The 7,629-nt window shown below is 40.8% G+C and overlaps 1 long non-coding RNA gene across 3 annotated transcripts; it reads left to right on the forward strand.

Moving 5' to 3' along the window:
* The first annotated feature begins 976 nt into the window (after positions 1-976).
* LOC124678965 lies at positions 977-3,600 on the forward strand. 3 transcript variants are annotated; one of them, XR_006994731.1, is made up of 7 exons: positions 977-1,064; positions 1,149-1,267; positions 1,501-1,582; positions 2,256-2,463; positions 2,903-3,084; positions 3,185-3,385; positions 3,528-3,600. It is a non-coding gene; the product is annotated as an uncharacterized LOC124678965 (long non-coding RNA). The 3 variants fall into 3 exon arrangements; XR_006994730.1 differs by having other exon boundaries at positions 2,903-2,952; positions 3,035-3,084; positions 3,185-3,591; XR_006994729.1 differs by having other exon boundaries at positions 3,185-3,591.
* Positions 3,601-7,629: the final 4,029 nt, after the last annotated feature.

The following is a 7,629-nucleotide window of genomic DNA, read 5'->3' on the forward strand; positions in this document are numbered from 1 at the left end:
TTTACCGTGTGGTATATAAGGTGCCCCAGCCCGAAGAAAACCCTAGCCGCCAGCCCCTGTCTCCCCCAATCCCCGTGTCTCTCCCCTCCTCCAATCCCCACGTTGTCTCCCCGCGTCCAATCCCCTTCCTGCCCACTTCCCTTCTCCTCCCCCACAGCCATCTCCTGGCCGAGCCGCCGCTGCTCCTTCTCCTGGCTGAGCTCGCGGAGCTCCGCGGCTTCTCCTCGCCGAGCAGCCCCGCGCCTTCTCCTGTGCCATGCCCTAGCTCATCCTTTCCCACAACAAGAAAAGTTCCTTCTCTAGGTCCTGGAGGAAGAAGAAGTGGTGGCAAGAAGAGGAGTAAGATGAGGAGAAGGAAGAAGAGAAGATCCCCACCTTCCCTGTCTGTTGCCTCTTGATCCAGATCCAAAGGTGAGTTTCCCCACCCTTCATGATCCTCTTACGTTCTGTAAATGGTGTCTCCTAGGTTCTTATGGTATGGTATTAGCAAGATCAAGTAGAAATTAGAGAAAACATGATTCTATATTCCCGTTTCTGGACATACAGATTCAGATATCATCAGTTTTGAGTATCCAGTTGGCCAAATCAGAGGAAACTTAGTTGGAGTCTTTTGTAGGTCTCTTTCATGCGATCGTTTTGAGTGGTCATTCACTTAATTTGCTTTAGCGCTTTAGCTGCAGTGATAAAAACCATTGAACAGTGCGACGTGTATATATTTGGCCTATTATTAGTATATTGTAATTATGAAGAACTATCCGTTTGAGATAGTCATTGTTGACTGAATATTTATAATAGTACTTTGTTTGGTGTAGGTGATTGTGAAAGAAGTCACCGAACTCAAATCCTTAGAGTTGAACAAGGGGTTGGCCGCTGCTCTTAAGCGCCATACAGGTTGGTGAGTTTTTTGGCCCTGGTTTCCATGTAGCGGACTTTTCGCATGATTACATCATGAAAATTGCTCTGATCTTGTTATGCAGATGGACTACGTTGATACCCAGGTTGAGGACTACCGGGGCATACTCGAAGCAAAGGGACTGAATTCTACCCAGCTGGCTGCGGCTCAGGTACATGTCTCATGTTGTAAATTTTATACTACTTATTGCAATATCTACACTGATTTTGTAATCTGCGGTGCGCTTTTGTTACAGGTGATTTTTCTGTACACTGTGGTGGGTAACACGAAACTGAAACTATCTCAGACTAACAAGGAGGACGCTGAACTTGCTCAGGATATATCTGTTGGGACCAAGTAATGAACAGTTAGAAGGTTAGCTCAAAAGCTGTCTCGTGGTACAATTTTTGCTTTGAGCTGGCTTAGGCTCTTATCTTTTCATGTTAAGAGTGTTGTTCTCAGATAATTCACAGCTGCTAATTCCTATTTTAAGACAAATTTTCTCTGTTTATTTTTTCCTTTCTTTCATGTGTTAAATTTATAATAATCTTTATGTTTGAAATTACATCACTAATTTCCGTTGCTTGGATTGTTTTGTTGTGATGCAGAAAAAGTTATCTCTCTAGAGCCTTTGGAGACTTCAGCGGAAGGGATAATAAAGATTCATCTTTTTTGAAGTCTCGGATCGAAGTATGTTTGGGTCATTGAATCGTGACTTGTCGTAATTTTGGTGCCACAACCAGGATGTTGTCCTCAGAAGCTATATTCCGATCCAACCTTGTTCTGAAATTGTCTATACATATGCTTGCGATTCTGAAATTGTCTAGAAATATTCCTTCCATTAGAGGGGTATCACTACTGTTTATTGTTCTAAAATCGTTAGGATCAAATGCTTTGTTTTCCTATGCTATCCGTAATCAAATTTAGTTAGCTTATTGGTTAGATTTGAATGAGCATTGTTTTACAATGTTGGACATGATATAGATGTGGCCCTGTCAATCCTGTAAAGTGATTTCAGTCCAGAAAACCAAGGGGCTGTTTTCATATGGGAATGTACTGCGTTTAACAATATTTCTGTCCCAGTCACAACCCAACATCTCATAACATATGTAACATGAATCTGTTGCCATAATACTATTTGCTCAGATTGCCGGAAGTTTGGCTTGCGGGCGGCTGTTGACCTGTAGTCCTTAATTTGCTACATCTTTATGATTTACGAATAGATTATTATATTTTGATAGCTTTTGTTCATAGCTTTCCATGCTATTACACGGTGGATTAAATTGTGTTTCACCATGTATCTACCTTGTACCTTGTAGTTTATATTATAGATTAAATATATTTACTTAATTCCCATGAGTAGGTGCCTCGACCCCATCTCCGCGGTCAACCAGAACCGGAGGAGGTCTCTGCAACAGGAATGTGTGAATTTCCAAGGTCAACCACACACTTCTCCTAGACACAACATCGTTGTGAAAAACCACCCAGGCACCATGGCGTTGGGGACAGACCACACATGGAGCAGCAGGCCCTGGACTGCTTGAGGGAGAGCTTGACCGATGCCCGCCAAGGTGAGCATCTCTCCATCCGCTCCAGACCTCTTTTCTAGGATTTGCCATTCATGCTGGTTCATTACCCATGTTCCTGGTGGAGAGTTCCGTGTGGTTTCAGTCTTTCACAGTTTAGACTTTACCGAAAGGAAGGGCGTATTGAGAGCTGCACAAAAAAACGTCTTTTACTGTCTGGTTGGATCAATCTTGATTTGCCATTCCTGATTCACTTGTCACGCGTATGGTGTCAACTGAGCTTGGCGGTGCAGGCCTTGGCTCCAAAGGTGATTGGCTGATTGGGTAGCTCCAACACATGCTCTCTTGTTTGGCTGGCTCTAATCATGTGGATTGTTTATATACTTTTGTCGTCACGTAGGAGATTCTTATTCATTATGCACATTGGAAATACATGCTAATTGGCAACTGCACAAACTGACTGATCTAATGGTTGTTTTTGTAGATTGATGTGTGGAGGTGGTTCCTTTATCTGATGAGTACTAGAATGGTGTGGTATGCTTCAATGTTAATCTTTTTCTCTCCTGAGAACTGTACAAATCACAGAGATATTCATGCATCTTGTATTATTGACAAGTACCGCGACAAGCATACTCCGGACCCTGATGTTCCCACGAATACAGTTTGGTATGGATGCGTATGCTTCCATCATTGAAATTTTTTAAAAAAACATCTGAAGTATGATTATTAAACATCTGCCAAGTGCTTAATACTTTATTTTTTGCAGGGGCTTTCTTAGAATCTATTGAAAATTTGGGATTTGTTTACATCGCTTCGAGATATTAGCCAGCCGGGGACAAAGCAAAGCAGCGACCAGCAAGTAGGCGAAGTCTATTTATATTTCTTGTTGTAGGCGAAGTCTAAAATTGCACAGTGGAATGACTGGTTGCAGCCGCAAGCAGCGCAACCCACTGTTCACACCGTCTCCGTGCGTCGTGCCATAAGTCGATTGATTTGTCCATCTTTCTGGACATTCAATTTTTTCCTTTTGCATTTATCTCTCAGGTTTGGCCTAAACGTAGAGATGGTGGGTGGCACATGATGCTAATTGAGTTTTATCTCTTCCTTAGGTTGAGTACAGGGAGTCACACGGAAGGACAACAGCCAGAGCGTCACTTGATATCCATCCTTGCAAAAAAAGGTACCTATCAAAGTTGCTTCTTGGTTCTTGCCATGAATTCTGTACTCAAACCTCTCCATTAAAACAATACGGGTGTTCTATTATGTGTGTTATCCTTTCTTTTCGCTACCAATGATTTGTGTGAAGTGCCATTGATTGGCATTGTTTGTTTTTCATGTAAATTAAACCAAGGGAAATAAACATAGAAAAATAAATCAGATATATTTATTTTGTTTCAAAAAGTCTATACCGTTAATTATGTTGGTTGCCTACTAATTGTTTTCGATTTTCATGTGCAGTTTGATCCAACCAAGGTGCGAGGATTTTAGATTATCATGCAAATCAACTACTATCAGTTTGATATGTATGAAATCAGGGATGACGAAAGTCCAGATCAGTACAATATGCTCATCTGATCTGTGAGATAATTATAGTAACCTTATTCCTTTGTATTATCTTCATACAAAAAAAGCAAATTGATTTCTGGTCCACCTCAATTTTTCAACGTGCCTACCTCTCCCTGAGGTGGAAGAAAGATATCAGGGTATCCTACTTTGAAATACATAACTTTGAGAAGGTTAGCTTTGCTTTTTGCCTGGTTGTCAATTTATTTATTGAAATGGTAAAGTGGACCTATCCTTTTGCAAGTAGCTGAAATTCTCCTTTTCTAGCCAATTTATTCTCCAGGGAAATCCATTTTCTTATTTTAATGATTGTTTTTTGGATTAATGATTCTACTTGGTATGCTGATAAATAGTTGGGTTAATATCATATCAACAATGATTATACACTGGAATCTTACAAGGTGTTCTGTGACGTTGCAGAAGATCCTGACGTCTAGACTCTCCTTGGATTGGTTTGGATTTGTCACCTGCAGTGGCAGGTTTCAATGCCTCATCATTTGACATACATCATTTATCTTAATATATTTTACCTCAGTCAGTTGTTACCTATTTAGTTCTGTTTTCACAGTAAAATACATAATTAGCATCATCACTGACCCTGGTTGTTTGTTAAAAAATGGTTCCTGACAGAGAGGCAAAATATATCTTGGCCAAATGATAAGTGGTAAAATAGTTTACCTCTCAAGTCAGTTTAAATAAAAAGAAAGTTTGCCTGCAACTTATCAATGTATTGGCCAATGAGGGCTCCGAGAAGATATTTTGCACACAAAAACTTAACACAAACTCGGTAACTGTAGAGTGGGTCTGCCTTTTGGCTGAAGCGTTTTCCAGCTTTCCTACTATTTTTATGAAAATATTCCATTACTCCTACTACTTTTCTGAAATCATCCCATTAATCTTTGATTTCTCTTCATTGGGTAGCATGTTGTTGTGTGATGTCGTTCTGAATTGGAATTAAGAGGCATACCCATCCTTTCTTTTTAGTTGCAGTACTACCTATTCTTTGAGGCACCGCGTCTGCAAGCGTGGCGCACCTGTCGAGACAGGAGCAAGCCGGCAGCGGCTCAAGTGATGTTGACTGATAGGGAGCGTGGCGCGTGACACACAAGTCAGGATATGCTGCCTCAACGATGGGGCTGTGGTGCAGGTATGCTTATCCTACTGACCTCCAGATGATGCCAAAGTAACTTTAATTGGTCTGACCCTAAGTTGTGTGCGAGTTAAGCTTTTAAAATGATATTGATTTTTTTCCTACACCTTACCGAACACTATCCTTTAATATTCTTATATTATAAGTATATGTATTTTGCACAATCAGTTAATTAACTTTGTTTTTAATGTTATTTTTTTAACAGAATTCACTCTCTACTAAGGACATCGTGTTTCCTGCTCATTCTAGCGTTGGAGTTTCTCATGGAAATAAGCTTAAGATAGCTGCCTCTGGAGTACAAGTGCAGCCAGTTGTTTGTACTGGGACCTTTTGAGATTATGTCCTGTCTGTATAGATGCTATGGAGCTGTTTTAATCAGTATCTATTGGAGAACAACTATGCTTCTTTTGTTTCAATATTATCTATTATTGTTCTGCTTGGTTCCTTTGGTAATGAGATATCTTTTATTATATATAATTAGCTTTTGCCTTGCTTTTCTAGATTCAGTATTTTTATGTACTGTCTAAAACACGAATCAATCGGTTATGCAACTAGAAAATAAAATTCAGTAGACTACGGTCACTTTCTCCTGAAACTTTTTCTCCTTTGTTTCCTTTATTTTGATGCTATTTACTAATATGCGAGCACAATAGTTCAACTGTTCATAGCAAAATAGTACAATGCTCAAATTGACACAAGTTATAGCTCACTTTTCAGATTTTGATGTTTCTAGCGTTGCAGGGCAACAGATAAGGCTGTAGATAACACATACCAGTGAGCTGATGGATTTGCTTGCATTGCTCGGACCGGTCACTTCAATCGTTTCCCCCTACTTCGTCTTCTGCTTCTCTCCATCTGCCTGCTGCCTCCTACCAACGATGGTGATTCTTGGCGTTCTGCTACTCTTCCAGCCACTACTTGGTACTACCGACCGGTCCTTCACGCTATGCTACTCTCCATCCCCCGTGCAGCCGCCTCGCCCCTTCCTTGGGAAACAGCACACCGTCCTCCTGCGTGCCAGTCTCTCCATCCACCACCGCCGCCGAAATCGTCACCGAGGCGCAAAGCTGGGCCGCAGTGATCGAGAGGAGGAAAGGCAGTAACAGTGTGCTGGGTGGAGGAGGCGTCGTCTGGTGGCTTGGTTGGCACAGAGCTCGCTGGCTCGATGTCCAGAGTTTGCATGGGGCCAAGCGTCACCGCTCTTCCTTCACGTTCCACGTGAGGCTTTTCTGGCCATGTGTCCTTGAAGGCTTGGACGGCAGGTTGAATCCTCAGCATCGAGGGGTGAGGCTGGTGGTTTCTTGCCAGGTGCAGCAGGTGGCATCAGCGGCCGTCGGAAGCTGCACAGGACACGGAGGTATCTTATCGATTGGTTGTTACTTGATTTACTTTTTTTGTTTACAGCGGTACGTAAGTGGAAATTCACTATATTGAACATTAACTATTCCTGTTCTTTTGTCATTTGTATGATTAATGTATGAGTGAGATAAAAGGACCTTGGTTGAATTTCCGAGAAGCAATGCTTCTTTTTAGACCATTGCTATTTATTTTTAATAGAGATTGTATGCTCTGGAAGCATCGATGCCTAGTGGTTGTCAACTTTCGCTTTCTTATGCTTCAACTTGAATCGAATCAGAAATCGATGACGAGTATATATCTGGTTTTCACCAAGCGTTCCACTTGAGTTTCCTTGTTTTCTTTTGGCATCTCTTTCATTTAGCTCCTGGTTATGTTGAGTAATTCATCTTTTTTTGTCAGCAGTGTTGCCTCTTGGTGATGATGTTTTGTTCAGTTCTTCCCTTGCGCAAGCCTCAAGAGATATCGGTTTTGCTATTAACATTGGATCTGAGGATCATGTTCCTCCCTTTTGTTATGGCCATGTATGCATAGAACAAGTGTCGGATGCAACAATCTTCTCTTATCGGTTACTTAGTTATGTAGTTTGCTTCCTCATGTCGCATGTGTCCTCGGGAGAAAAGCTTATATATATATATATATAATATTCCTAATTTACAGATACTCTTAGTATTACTGATATGTAGTTTATAACCTAGGCTACGTGGCTCAGTCAGGAGGACTTTTTAAATTACCAATTTGGTAGCGTTATGCTATTACATTCTGAACATCTATGTCCATTCTTTTTGTCTTATCTACCATCCTATGTATACTTCATTTTATTTCCTCTATTATTCTTTTGGTTTATCTTCTGTTCCTTCTCTTTAATAACCAACAATGCTTTGGTTTATATATATTTTATCTTCTTTGCATCGGTTACTTCACAACATTGACCTAACAAGATTTTATATTACGAGTCCTGCCTATGAACGCATCTCACCGGGATCGTGCGCCAAGGATTTATTGGCTTTGGTTCAACTCTGTGCGTTTTCCATTCATACATTGTATCTATTAGCTTCAGAATAGGAATAAGAAATGGACAGTATATCATCTTTGAGACTGAAAAACGTCGTATTCACTACAATATTTGACATGTTCCATGC

This window comes from Lolium rigidum, chromosome 7 (genome assembly GCF_022539505.1).
Source record: "Lolium rigidum isolate FL_2022 chromosome 7, APGP_CSIRO_Lrig_0.1, whole genome shotgun sequence".
Classification (NCBI taxonomy): domain Eukaryota; kingdom Viridiplantae; phylum Streptophyta; class Magnoliopsida; order Poales; family Poaceae; genus Lolium; species Lolium rigidum.